The sequence below is a fragment of the Heloderma suspectum genome, chromosome 4 (genome assembly GCF_057233095.1).
Source record: "Heloderma suspectum isolate Gila_16-S chromosome 4, 16-S_ref, whole genome shotgun sequence".
NCBI lineage: Eukaryota > Metazoa > Chordata > Lepidosauria > Squamata > Helodermatidae > Heloderma > Heloderma suspectum.
Genome location: NC_139461.1, coordinates 284,383,603 through 284,399,107, shown reverse-complemented (window position 1 = coordinate 284,399,107; position 15,505 = coordinate 284,383,603).

Below are 15,505 nucleotides of genomic sequence, written 5' to 3'. Positions count from 1 at the left end.
CATCTTGGACATTAATTTAATGGAAATCTGGGTAGACAACATATGTACCCATACTTTTCTTCATGGAAACCTTCCCTCACACCCTAGGATATTATACTGTTATACGGCATTGACAGATCAATTCTAACTGTGTTTACTCCAAAGTAAGTCTCACTGATCTCAGTGAGGTTTACTCCCTAGCAAACGTGCTTAGGATTGCACTGTTAATGGAGTTTATTAAAGCCCTTGCATTACATCTCAGTTTAGTACTTTGCTGCTTTTGCTCCCTCATCTTTAATTAAAGCAGTTCATTGAAAATGAGTAAAAGAATAGAGTCATTGACTGATTAGTCAATTAACTATTTTCTTTATTAGCTGATTGATTAATCTGTTAATTAGCTAGAGCAAAATCTTGCTGCTACTTTACTTGCCATACAGGAGAACTATAGGAGAGAGGGAAATAGTTCTGATGGCATTCCCTAACCCACTCACTTTGCTTCTACTGCTCTTCCCTTCTAATACAGGGTAAAGGATTAATAGTTAAACCTGTTGTATACCAGGTGTTCAAATACAAAATGTGTTCAAATACAAAAAAAACCATGGCTCTTTGTATTTGATAGCTGTGTAAAATTTCAGTATAAAGAATTAAAGGAATGAGGAGAAAATAATGGAATGTGTGGAATGAAAAGAAGTGGATATATTTACACAGAATAATCACAAAGATTGCTCTATCTGTGATTAATCAATGTGTGTTTTTATATTTGGTCTCCAGTACAAATTATGGTCCATGAGATCATATAGCATATTACGGGAGGAAAAAGAAATCTGGGGACAAAGAGACCTCTTGGTGATGGACTAGAAAACAGAACCAAATATAAGTGTATATGAGCTCTTCAGAGTTGAAAGATCAAGCGCTCTTGGCTCTTGTGGGAATTCGACTTTGGCCTTATTTTCTCCTGTAAAGAAAATGACTTTATATTACTAGAAATAATAAATGAAAGGGAACTGAAGCAGCTGGAGCTAGGCTTGAATTGACAGAAGGAGCCTATATCACATTTAAACTGATGCTTAGAAAGGAGACCTTTGGCAGCTGCTTATATGAAGACAGGCTCATTTTTAAAATAAAAGGAATTAAGAACATAGGAAGCTGCCTTATGCCGAGTCGGACCATTGGTCCATCTAGCCCAGTGTTGTCGACACTGACTGGCAGCATCTCTCCAGGGTTTTGAGGCAGGAGTTTTTCCAGCCCTACCTGGAGATGCTGGGGACTGAACTGGGACCTTCTGCATGCCAAGAGGGGCTCTACCATGGAACCCTGAACAAAGAATGGAACACCACTGAACCAAACCATTTTTAAAAAATACAGCAATAGAAGATGAGATAATCAAGGAGCAAAGAGACAAGTCAGCAGACAGGCCCAGATATAAATTTGATAAACCATTATTGAATTCCCTGGGGGTGGGGATTATGCCACATACATTTTGGGGGTGGAGATGGGTGGTATTAACTGTTGGGTTTGCTTTGTAGTATGAAAGAGTTAAAAAGAACCTGACTGCTTAGATAGCAGTCTGACTGTGAAATGGAAATTATTAGAAGTGCTTCCAAGTAGGAATAAACTGCCAAAGCTCTTTGGGAATATATATTAATGAGATGGTTACGTGCTGTATGGTGCATTTGTCCTCTGAAATTTCCCATCACAGAAATGCTAGACATGCCCCATTCATAATTTCATTATGTACTCAGAACGTTCCAGAAGGATTCTCAAGACTAAACAAGGTCTCTAGTGGAACTAGAGTCTGTATTTATCTTCTTTAAAAGAGCAGTGGAGAAACATAGAGAGATCTGTCTAGCTGTTAAGAACATAAGAAGAGCCATGCTGGATCAGACCAAGGGTCCATTCTGTTCACACAGTGGCCAACCAGCTGCCTTCAGGAAACCCACAAGCAGGACATGAGTGCTCCCACCCATGTTCCCCATTTCTGCATCTGCAAGGTCTCACAGATGTTTGTCTACTTTAACCATGGCAATCAGGGATTTCAATTCATAATTACAACGGTGTGTTCAGTTTTTATTTATATTATTTCTCCCATTAAAATACTATCTGCTAAGAAGAACTCATTAGAAACAACAGGAAAAGCACCACATACTTCTACATCAATAAAAGTTAAAAAGAAATCTGTACCAATATATGACAAGATAACGAGGGGAAAGTAGAAAAACCAACATACCCTTTTCATTTATCCCCAACAGACACAAATTGTTCAATGAATGTTTGACCCTCTTCCAATATTTTAAGATAAGTACTTCATCCTTTATAAACACCAATCAGTTTGAATGTGAAGAAACTCCATCTATAACTAATACCCTCATGCTGAAGTACAGCAACAATATTTAAACACCCTCCATTTTCTTATAGTCAATGATTGGCCGGAAGCTGCATAGATGAGTTCTGTCTCTTACCCATTATCTCTGATTCATCATCATTTGCTCTAATTGCCTGGCCTTTTATTCAAAGGTGTGGTTTGATTTGATGGAATAAAAAGGTCAAGAGAAGTCACCACCCTTGTGGGTGTGCTTGCTGCACTTCCCAGCTTCTGAAGCCAAGCAGTAGCCAATGGAGGGAACCTTACAATTAAACAGGCACTAACTGGCCTCTGCATAGGTGCAGCACTGCAGTAGCTGCACTGCATTGTGCCCCCAGTCACTGCTCGGTAGTGGCAGCCAGGAATTCCAGCACATGCTCATTCATGGAATTTTATGGATGGTCCAAGTAATGTTTTGATTCATCAGTCTGTGTTTTCACCCTACTACATCCATATTTTTGTTCTAATCACAAAAGATCTGGTAAGAGGGAAAAAGTGGAACTCCAGTGAGGGTGTGGGCAGGAAAATGTAAGACATAGGCACAGTAGGAGGAGTTGTCCCTGGTGAAGGTGAATCATGCATTGGAGATGCACCTCTTTTCTCTGTCACTTGCTGTGCATTCCGGATGCAGAGCCATTTTATGTCCTACAAAGTAAGTCCTTTCCCCTCTGCTAAGCTGGGATAGGGGTGCTCTGAAATTGCATAAGAGCTGCCTCTTAAAAAAAAAATGGGGAGACAGGGAGGCAAACCTGACACATCCTGTCAGTCTCAGCTGCTTCCTTCCCTTCTCCCTCTGAAGAAACAGAGTTCAGAAACAATTAATCCAGGGATTATCAAATTATCAAATGTCAAGAAAAAGTGGTGGTGAGGGGACTGACAAGGTAATGGAATTCTGCAGTTTTCTAAAGTGGTTGTGAAACAGGCCAACAAATCAAGAGATGATTTTGATTTTTGATTGATTGATTTTTAGAAAAATCAAACAGGCAAGTTTCCTAGCCAGGTTGTGAAACTGACCAGAAAAAGTCAGAATCTACAGCCCGATCATAACCATGTTTATGAAGCAAATCTGCAATCGCTCTGTACTGCAGGCCCTTTACAGACACACACCAAAGTCCTAAAATGGTGCTAGGAACCACCTGCATCAAAATATCAGGGAAAGGGGTATGTGATGACCATGAGGAGTTGGGAAAGGGGAGCCGACAACACTGGCCACCTCCCTATGTCACACCCATTTTGAGGATGGAATGTAAGGAGATACACACACCAAAAAAGCACTAGACCACCTGCCATGTGGACAATAAATGGGAATTCCACATTTAGCTTACAGCAGAGGAGCAATGGATAGCAGCTTCAGGAGCTCTCTGTCTGGAAGCACCCTAGACATTAGTGGGATATACTCTAGGAAACACATTTGAACAAATGAACCCTAAAAGAATAAGAAGTCACTGTGGACACCAGGTAGCATTTGGATACAAAAAGCCAAGTAGGTTTATGTCCTGGCTGTGAAAGTCACTGAACAGTCTTCAACAAGTCACAGGTGATTATTACCAGTGAGATACGAACTGCAAAGCACCTGGTACAGTGAAAAATGTCACGGTGACTGCAAGAATATCATATTGAATTTCCCTCCCTTTGTCATACTCTAGGATGGCCAAGAAATTAGACCCTGGAGGAGAGACATGCAGACAGAAGCAGACTCAGTTCTTAGTTAAGGTCTATGGGACACAGTAAACAAGCTGCAGTAGACCATACCTCTGGGAGAAGAGCAAAACTTGCCTCCTAAGAAATGAGTTATCCAAGGACTTTATTGCCCTGCCTCGGTGGTGTTCCTGAGTAAAATAAATTCAAAGATTTTTCACATCTTCGAATCTTCGAAGATCATGCCTGAATTAGAAAAAAAAAAACATTGCGGAGAAGCCACGATTCTTCAAAGATAACGCCTTAATTTAAAAAAAAAAATCCGGAGTAGGGGATAGGAGGGGGTAAAACTCAGTCTCATTTGAAGGGATAGAACAATCCCCTGCTCAGTGCAGGAAGCCTGATTCCCAGGTGGTTGCCCATTCAACTACTGACCGGGGCTGACCCTGCTTAGCTTCCAGGATCAAACAAGTGCGCACACATCCAGCCCTTTGCTTGTTGCTGAGGAAACATTGAGTGCTGAAGAAGCTATGCAATCAGTAGCTGGAAGATGACATGGGGCCGTCGAGAGCTGTGAGCATGGTGGGCATGGAATCAGCAGAAACAGGAAGAGTTTCTGATCCTCCAATGAGAGCTTCCATCTTTAAGAGCAGGAAAACAGCACAGCACTCAAGTGTGAACTGAGCTCAAGCATTCGATGAAGCACCACAACAGGGAAAATGGGTGAGTGTGAATAATCACGTTTTAATGCGAGAGCGTTTAACCCGATGGGACACCGAATTCATTGTGATGGTGGGTGCAATGTAGATCGGCCCCATACCTCTGGGAGAGGAGCAAAACTTGCCTCTTCCCCCACTCCTAAGAAATGAGTTATCCAAGGACTTTATCGCCCTGCCTCAATGATGTCCCTGAATAAAATAAATGTATTTTTTTTAAAAAATGTTTCTATACCAGGTTTACAATAACTAATAACAGAATAATACTACACACCTACTTCTATATATGTGAATAGCTGCAAATCTTTCCTTACCGGAAAAGTAAAAAAATAAAATGCTGCATTTGGTGACATGGAATTTTGTGGGCGAAGACAACATGGCCTACTCCCTAACCCTGATACCTGGGAAGGCTCTACCTCTGTGGAGGTGGGTGTAATGGGTGCGATGTGTCCCTTTGTCAAGAGGCACACTGAAACATATGGACCCTCATCACCCCAGCCTCCTCTCTACCTTGTTCACCAGACATTTTGCTAGCATTTTAAAGACTGGAACCTGGCTTCCATCCATGTTTTAGTTGGATGGAAGCCAGGAATGTCCTGCTTGTGGTTTCCTAGTCAACAGCTGGTTGGCCACTGTGCGAACAGAATGGTGGACTAGATGGACCCTTGGTCTGATCCAGCAGGGCTCTTATGTTCTTAGTTTGTCGTAAGCTTGTTGCCAACACCACAGCAAGATCAGTCAATTTCCTTCTTCCCCCCAGACACAATCTTGTCTCTTCATTAAGAAGACATAAACCTCCAATATCAGAGGCAGTGAGGCAGCACTGGCTGCCAATACATTTCTGGTCGGAATTCAAGGTGCTAGTGATGACATTTAAAGCCCTAAGTGGCTTGGGACCTCGATATTAGAGGGAACACCTCCCTCTGTATATGCCTGCCCAAGGATTGAGATCTGTTGGAGGGACCCTCCTCTGTGTGCCATCAGTGCGAGACATACACTATGGTGGGATGTGGCAGAGGGCCTTTTCTTCTGTGGCACCCCAATTGTAGAACGCCCTCCCCCTTGGAGGCCCGATTGGCACAGGCACTGGTTTCATTTCGGCGCCAGGTTAAAACATGGCTTTTAACCAAAGCCTTTGAGGGCTAATTAGATTCCCTGAGTTTGCACATTATTTTAACTATTTTATTGTTTTAGATTTTAAATTGGTAGCTAGCTTAATGATTTAATATGTTTTTAACTATTTAAATTATTTATTGTTTTACACTGTTTAAATTGATTTTATCTGTATGCTGCCCTGAGATCCTAATGACATAGGGCGGGATACAAATGTTTTAAATAAATAAATAAATGTACACCAGTTGCTGGGGAACATGGGTGGGAGGGTGCTGTTGCGCTCCTGTCCAGCTTGTGGTTTCCTAGTCGACAGCTGGTTGGCCACTGTGTGAACAGGATGCTGGACTAGATGGACCCTTGGTCTGATCCCGCAGGGCTTTTCTTATGTTCTTATGTTCTTAGTTCAGGTGTGTAGAAACTCTTTCAGCCTGAGGGCTGAATTCAGTTTCAGAGAAGCTCTCAGGGACAGACAGCATTTTGGTGGTAAAATATCAAAAATACCAGCATATTGTAGCTTAAAGCTCTCACTGCCAGCAACAAAACCTTAGGAGAGTCATTTCAGCCTTTTAGAATAGGGAGAAAACCCCAGGAAAGCCAGGAAACCACCAAACAATTGATGGCCAGGGGAAAGGGCTGTGGCTATCTGTGGAACCATGGAGGGCGAGATTGGATGCCCAGAGGGCCAAATTTGGCCCACAGGCCTGAGGTCCAACAGTTCATTATGTGTATGTGATACTGTTTCATGTTTTTAATTTGTAAATCACATTTTATAGGGGTTTTTAACCTATAAAGATGGTATGAAACAGTATAAATGAATGAATGAATAAATAAATGTGCAATCCTATGCATGTTTAGACAGAAAAAAGTCCTTCAACTCCCAGCATACCCCAGCCAGCCATGCTGGTGGGGAATGCTGGGAGTTATTGTGCCCTCAATCTCTTTCCACACTCTTGGATGACCATGCAAAGATAGGACGACTCTGCTTCTATAGGCTTCCTTTTGTAGAGACTTCCATTAAGTTATATGTTGTTGTTGTTGTTGTTCAGTTGTTCAGTCGTGTCCGACTCTTCGTGACCCCATGGACCATAGCACGCCAGGCCTTCCTGTCCTCCGTTCTCTCCCGGAGTGTGCTCAAGTCCATATTCATTGCATTGGTGATGCTATCTAGCCATCTCATCCTCTGCCGTCCCCTTCTCCTTTTGCCTTCAGTCTTTCCCAGCATCAGGGTCTTTTCCAGAGAGTTTTCTCTTCGCATTAGGTGGCCAAAATATTGGAGCTTCAGCTTCAGTATCTGTCCTTCCAATGAGCACTCAGGGTTGATTTCCTTTAGGATGGACTGATTTGACCTCCTTGCAGTCCAGGGGCCTCGTAAGAGTCTTCTCCAGCACCACAGTTCGAAAGCATCAATTCTTCAGCGCTCAGCCTTCCTTATAGTCCAGCTCTCACAGCCGTATATTGCTACTGGGAAAACCATAGCTTTGATTAGACGGACCTTTGTTGGCAAGGTGATGTCTCTGCTTCTTACTATGCTGTCTAGGTTTGCCATAGCTTTCCTCCCAAGGAGCAAGCGTCTTTTAATTTCATGGCTACAGTCACCATCTGCGGTGATCTTGGAGCCCAAGAAAATAAAATCTGTTACTGCTTCCATTTCTTCCCCTTCAATATGCCACTTTCACCCTCAACAAGAGGCTTTTTAGATCCTCTTCGCTTTCTGCCATTAGGGTGGTATCATCTGCGTATCTGAGGTTGTTGATAATTCTCCCGGCAATCTTTATTCCGACCTGTGATTCATCCAACCTGGCATTTCTCATGATGTACTCTGCATATAAGTTAAATAAGCAGGGCAACAATATACAGCCTTGTCGTACCCCTTTCCCAATTTTGAACCAATCGGTTGTTCCATGTCTGGTTCTTACTGTTGTTTCTTGACCCTCGTACAGGTTTCTCAGGAGACGGGTAAGGTGGCCTGGTAACTCCCATCTCTTTAAGAATTTGCCAGAGTTTGTTGTGATCCACACAATCAAAGGCTTTAGCATAGTCAATGAAGCAGAAATAGACATTTTTCTGGAATTCTCTTGCTTTCCCCATGATCCAGCGAATGTTGGCGATTTGATCTCTAATTCCTCTGCCTCTTTGAAACCCAGCTTGTACTTCCGGTAGTTCTCAGTTCACATACTGCTGAAGCCTAGCTTGTAGGATTTTGAGCATAACCTTGCTGGCATGTGAAATGAGCGTAATTGTGCAGTAGTTTGAACACTCTTTGGCATTGCCCTTCTTTGGAATGGGAATGTAAACTGACCTTTTCCAGTCTTGCGGCCACTGTTGAGTGTTCCAAATGTGTTGGCATATTGAGTGCAGCACTTTAACAGCATCATCTTTTAGGATCTTAAATAGCTCAGCTGGAATACTGTCATCTCTGCTAGCTTTGTTATTAGTAATGCTTCCTAAGACCCAGTTCACTTCACTCTCCAACACTTCACTGTCTGGCTCAAGTTCAGTGACCGCACTATCATGGCTATCAGGGACATTCAGATCTTTCCTGTATAGTTCTTCTGTGTATTCTTTCCACCTCTTCTTAATCTCATCTGGTTCTGTTAGGTCCCTGCCTTCTTTGTCCTTTATCATGCCTGTCTCTGCACAAAACGTTCCCTTAAGATCTCCAATTTTCTTGAAGAGATCGCTAGTCTGTCCCATTCTATTGTTTTTCTTGATTTCTTTGCATTGTTCATTTAAGAAGGCCTTCTTCTCTCTCCTTGCTATTCTCTGGAACTCTGCATTCAGTTGGATATATCGTCCGCTTTCTCCCTTGCTTTTCGCTTCCCTTCTTTCGTCAGCTACTTGTAAAGCCTCATCAGACAGCCACTTTGCTTTCTTGCATTTCTTTTTCTTTGGGATGGATTTCGTTGCTGCCTCCTGAACAATGTTACAGACCTCCGTCCATAGTTCCTCAGGCACTCTGTCTATCAGGTCTAATCCCTGAAATCTATTCCTCACCTCCACTGTATATTCATTAGGGATAAGATTTAGGTCATACCTGAATGGTTTAGTGGTTTTCCCTATGTTCTTCAATTTAAGCTGAAATTTTGCAAGAAGCTCATGATATGAGCCACGGTCAGCTCCAGGTCTTGTTTTTACGGACTGTATGGAGCTTCTCCATCTTTGGCTGCAAAGGACATAATCAATCTGATTTCGATATTGACCATCTGGTGATGTCCATTTGTAGAGTCGCCTCTTGTGCTGTTGGAAAAGAGTGTTTGCTATGATCAGCGTGTTCTCTTGGCAAAACTCTATGAGTTTTTGTCCTGCTTCATTTTGTACACCAAGGTCATGCTTGCCTGTTATCCCAGTGATTTCTTGACTTCCTACTTTAGCATTCCAATCCCCTATGATGAAGAGGACATCTTTTTTTGGTGTTAGTTCTAGAAGGTGTTGGAGGTCTTCATAGAACCGATCAATCTCAGCTTCTTCGGCCTCAGTGGTTGGGGCATAGACTTGAATTATTGTGATGTTGAATGGTTTGCCTTGGATTCATACTGAGATCATTCTATCATTTTTGTGATTGTACCCAGTACTGCTTTTCCCACCCTTCTGTTGACTATGAGTGCTACTCCATTTCTTCTAAGGGATTCTTGCCCACAGTAGTAGATATAATGGTTACCTGAATTAAATTCGCCCATGCCTGTCCATTTTAGTTCGCTGATTCCCAAGATGCCGATGTTCAATCTTGCCATCTCTTGTTTGACCACCTCCAGCTTACCTTGATTCATTGATCTGACATTCCAGGTTCCTCAACAATATTGTTCTTTACAGCATCGGACTTTCTTTTCACCACCAAACACATCCACAGCTGAGTGTCCTTTCAGCTTTGGCCCAGCTGCTTCACTCTTTCTGGCACTACTTGGAAATTCCCTCTGCTCTTCCCCAGTAGTATATTGGACACCTTCCGACCTGAGGGGCTTATCTTCCGGCGTCATCTCTTTTAGCCTTGTGATAAGTTCCATGGGGTTTTCTTGGCAAGAATACTGGAGTGGGTTGCCATTTCTTTCTCCAGTGGACCACATTTTGTCAGAACTCTCTGCCATGACCTGTCCGTCTTGGGTGGCCCTGCATGGCATAGCTTATGGCTTCACTGAGTTATGCAAGCCCCTTCGCCACAACAAGGCAGTGATCCATGAAGGAGATAAAGCTATATAGGATGCAGTAAACCCACTGCAGTCAGGAAGAGCAATTGAGCAGATATAAACTTTGCTCAACCCAAGACAGTGTGAGAACTAGGGAAAAGAGCCGTGCTCATTCAACTCAATTTCCTCTCATATAATTAAGTTGTTGGAATTCACCCTTATGGGTGAAAAGTTAAATATCGCACATGGGACACTGTTGAAATGAAACAACAAAGAGTCTTGTGGCACCTTAGAGACTAACAGGTGTATTATGGCATAAGCGTTCAAGGACTACTATGATGCTACAAGACTCTTTGTTGGTTTTTCTGCAACAGACTGTCATTCTGGCTACCCCTCTGGGAATCATTGAGAGGGTGAAAAAACCTATCCCTGCCCTTTACACTGGAAGACTTGACTTCCATTGTGGGACAATCCACAGGGAACATAGGAAGCTGCCTTATACCACTGGTCCATCTAGGCAAGTATTATCCACTGGCAGCAGCTCTCCAGTGTTTCAGGCAGGAGTCCTTGCCAGCCCTACCTGGAGAGAGATGCCAAGGACTGAACCTAGGACCTCCTGCATATAAAGCATCTGCTCTACCACTGAGCTACCACCTTTCCTATGTGTGCTTTGCAGCCTTCTCTCCTGTCTGCCTGCATTTTTCCAGTTAATTAAACAAACAAAAGGCTGTTTTTCCTTAACTTCCTAAATGATGGAAGCTTCAGTATAATCCTCTGACTGTATTCCATTTCCCTGCTCATCCAGCAAAACTATGCACATGGTACTTAAGAATTCACACTGAGGAGAGCATATGCTGTCACCACAATGACAGCAGAACTGCCTTTTGCTGTCACCTCTTTATGTGTGAAGAAAGCGGTTTAAATATTTGATAGCCCCAAATGCAGTTCATCAACATGTCAGTCAGCAAGCAGAGCCTGGCATGAGGTTCTGTGTCTGCATTGTAAAGGCAGAGTTTGCACTAAAAGGGGCCATGTTGCTATATCTCATGCATGCCAGCGATTCAGTTAATACTTGGCAAACTGAGCTGCATCAAAGACTAATTTAAAGCAAATATTTGGCATATACTTTGGAAAACAAATGCATAAATTAATCAGGACCCAAGCATCATTGGGGGGCCTCCCAAACACATACCTTGATCCCATCCCATATGTACAATCTCATGAGTTGTATTTATAGCCAGACATGACAATATGGTGTGTGTGTGTGAGAGAGAGACAGACAGACAGGCAGGCAGACTTCTTCACACAATGGATACTTCACTTATGGAAGTCACTGTCACAGACTGTGGTGGAGGCTGCTAGCTTAATTGGCTTTTTGGGGTGGTGGGGAGTAGGGGAAGATTGGACAGATTAATCAAGGATGGGTCTATCCAAGGCTATTAGGCTTAGCCATATGAGAAGATCCATGCTGGATCAGACCAAAGGCCTATCTAGTCCACCATTCTGTTTACACAGTAGCTAACCAGCTGCCAATGGGAAGTTGACAAGCAGGACATGAGTGCAATATCACCCTCCCGCTCATGTTCCCCAATAACGGTATACAGAGAGATACTGCCTCAGATACTGGAGGTAGCATGTGGCCATCCTGACTACTAGCCATGTAGCTAAGTGCATGAAGTTTCAAACACCGCTTACATATGGAATACTTCATGTGCATTACTGTTTCATTTGCTGTGTGTCCTGGGGAATGTGCAATAAATATGGGTTGATGTGAGGGGCCAAAATAAAGATGATGTATAAAGATGACGAAATTGTGATTCCCGATGTTTTACACACACATGCAAACACACACACACACACACACACACACAACTATGGGGGGAGGGTGTGTATGAAATGTTGATTAGTTGGGGCAACAGCTCTCAGGGAGGATGGTGTTAATCATTTGCCCTGCACCATTTTCTGGATTTAAATCACCCTTGAAGCTGCTAAAAGCCCCTCAGAAGGAAAAATGCAGGCATGATACAGACACCTACATTTCTTCAGCTAGGGAGGGGGTACATAGCAACTTGAGAGCCAAGAGATATGGAAAACAGCTTAGGGATAAAAGTTTAACTCTCCATCTCATAGCACTACAGCTCAGATCAACATTATTTATTATTGATTTGTTTCTAATACTTTTATACTGCTTAATATATTTAAAAAAAAACTCTAAGCAGCTCACATAAAAACATTGCAGCCCTCCCACCCGGGACGTCTCAGCAACATCTGAAGATACATTCCAAGCTTGAAAAGTTATTTATTATTACATTTACTGTATATCCTACCTTTTTTCCTCTTGCAAAGAACCCAAGGCGGTGTACATACTCCTCCTCCTCTCCATTCTATCCTCACAACAACCCTGGGAGGCAGGTTAGCCCGAAGTCACCCAGTGAGCTTCATGGCTGAGTGGAGACTAGAACCTGGATCTCCCAAGCCCCAGTCCAACACTCTAACCACTACACTACACTACACTAGCTCTTGTCTAAATTCTTTTTACACAAATATTATACTGAACCAGAACACCATGAAGGGTTGTTAAAAAGAATTCTGAGACAATAGAAGTATACTTCTAAATGCTTGCAATGCAATTGGTAGCCATACATTTCTTCTGGATCCTAAGTTCTAAACCTTAAATGTATGGATGATGCTTGCCATGATGGAGAGAAATGAGTGTCACCCTGCTATCCATGCTACTTGCTTCAAGTTTTGGTCTGGCTTGATTTCTAGCATTACATTGTGATATACAGTCTGATAGACCTGATGGGTGCCAGAAAGCATAGCCCCAGAGGGGCTGATCTTGATGTCCAAGCAGGCTCATAGAAGTGCTCTTCAAATAACCTGGTCCCAAGCCATTTAGGGCTTGTGGTAAGTCTTTGCATGATGGTGCCTCTCACCACCAGAGTTCTTGAAGGCCAACTATTCAGGTTCCTCTCAGGGGGGGAAGAGTGGTGATAATAATACAAACAGAAATTCACAGGGAATTTAGCAGGAATGTTGGAACAGGGGCAAGTGAGAGGTATGCAGCATGAACCTAAGCTTTTTTTATCTGGAAAAAAAAATCCCTCTGAGTTTAATAGCCCATGTGAATGACCTAGTGAATGGTCTCAGGGAACCTGGTGTTATTATTGAAGCTCAGAGGATGTCAACCTTATACAGCTGGATGGAGAGCTACTAGCAGTCATGTGCAGGCAAGCTGTTGATGCTGTTTTTCAGGAAGGGCAGGGTTAAATAATAAAGTTCATGTAAGATATCTGCCTTACAGGTGGTATAGAGCTGGCTTGGAAGTTGAGCTTACAACATTTCCTGCCAGCAAAGGATCACTTAAGACTTCTTATGTGGAAGGAGAGAGGTGCAGTTACATATTACAGGTGCCGTTACATAGAGGTGCAGCTACCAGGAGGATAACTGTGGGTTGTATCCAATGGTGTCAATCCATTAGTGGAGAGTTCCCACTCACAGAAGATGCCTCCAACCAATTTTGGGGGATCACCCCTTCCTCTGTATCCCTCTGCACCACAGCCTGCCCCATTCAGGAGGGTCTCCTGACTTTCAGGAGAGGCTTTTCAGGGGATTCCTGGGAGCAGCAGAGGAAGGAGGGTGCAGGGAAGTCAGCTTTCATGACCTCCCTTCCATTGGCATGACATTGGATATAAGCCCATAATGTTCTCATGGCAGGGCTCTTCTTTTGCTGATTACCTGCTATCTAGCATGCAGAATCTCAGCAGGTGACATGTAGGGATGTATGGATTTTGTAAAATCCATTCCATCTGCATTTCGCAGGTTGTCAGGTGCCTTTTATTTCCAGAATGTAAAGAATTTGAGATTTTAAAAATTTGAATGCTGGAGAAAGCAAAACTGACAAATTTTCCACTCCTACAGCTGAAGGTAAATCCCATTTAATGCATTGAGATTTATATCTAAGTAAATGTGAGTGGGATTAAGCCAGGCATTCCTTCAGCTCAAGGGCCAAATTCAATTTTGGAGCAGCTCTCAGGGGCCACTTTCCAGTGATGGGTGGGGCTGAAGACAAAGGATGCAAGGCAGCAGGGGCCAAATACCAAAAATAACAGCATATTTTAGCTTAAAGCTCTTATGCCAGTAAGCCTTAGGAGAGGCATTTTTACTTTTTACAATGAAGGGCAGGCAGGCTGTACAAAAGCTGGGGTGATCAGGGGGTGGAGAGAAAAAGCAGGATCCATTTCATGATGTGGGGAAGGGGCCAAATTGGGAACCAAGGAGGGCTGGATTTGACCTCCAGGCCTGAATTTAATATCCCTGGCTTAAACTGTAGGCTGTTCACTTGTGGAGATACAAGGAAAAGCCAACTGCTCATTAAAAAGCAAACATGCTCCTGTCTTCCTGTGTTTTGGTCAGTTAATGCATACACACTGGGATAACTGTTAAGCATTGACTATTTTTTAATTTTTTTATCAAATTAAATGTTCTTAATACTTAATACATTACCTTAACTTTAAAATATTAGATAATCTCTGCTTAGGTACTGGCTTTCCTGCATTGATTTCCCACCACTGAATCTTTAGGCCCCCTGATTACAACATTTCTGGTAGTATACATACATTTAAAAAGGTGACATGGCAGAAACAAAATGGTGAGAGTTTTCCTATAAATGTGTGAAGCTGCCAGTGATTTACAAATTCTATTATGTCAATAATTGAAATCATTGTGTTACATGTAGTTATTGATAGATTGCAACAAAAGTAAATAGAGGTCTGTTATACTTAACCATGGGCACATCCACAATACAGTTTGACCCATATGTGTGGGTGGCAGTTATAAAGGGCCAAAGAAGTTGCCCTACATACAACATGCTAGAGACAGGGGGTGATTAACCCTTTAGTTACTTCCCCCTTGATGAATTACTTATAGGAGTTACTTAGAACAGGGGTGGAGAGAAGCTAGATCTCCAGATGTTTTGGACTTCAACTCCCAGAAGACCCTGCCAGCCTAGCCAATGATCAGGAATGCTGGCAGTTGAAGTTCAAAGCATCTGGAGATCTACTTTCTCCCCACCCCTGCATTAGACTAGCCTTTCCCAACCTGAGAGACTAGAGAGGGGTGAATGTTTTGCTTTGAAGCTACTGTTGCATTGTTGACTCATAGGCTGAAGTTTGTTGTTGTTGTTCAGTCGTTCAGTCGTGTCCGACTCTTCGTGACCCCATGGACCATAGCACGCCAGGCCTTCCTGTCCTGCGCTCTCTCCCGGAGCGTGCTCAAGTTCATATTCATTGCATCCGTGATGCTATCTAGCCATCTCATCCTCTGCCGTCCCCTTCTCCTTTTGCCTTCAGTCTTTCCCAGCATCAGGGTCTTTTCCAGGGAGTTTTCTCTTCGCATTAGGTGGCCAAAATATTGGAGCTTCAGCTTCATTATCTGTCCTTCCAAAGAGCAGTCAGGGTTGATTTCCTTTAGGATGGACTGATTTGACCTCCTTGCAGTCCAGGGGACTCGTAAGAGTCTTCTCCAGCACCACAGTTCGAAAGCATCAATTCTTCGGCGCTCAGCCTTCCTTATAG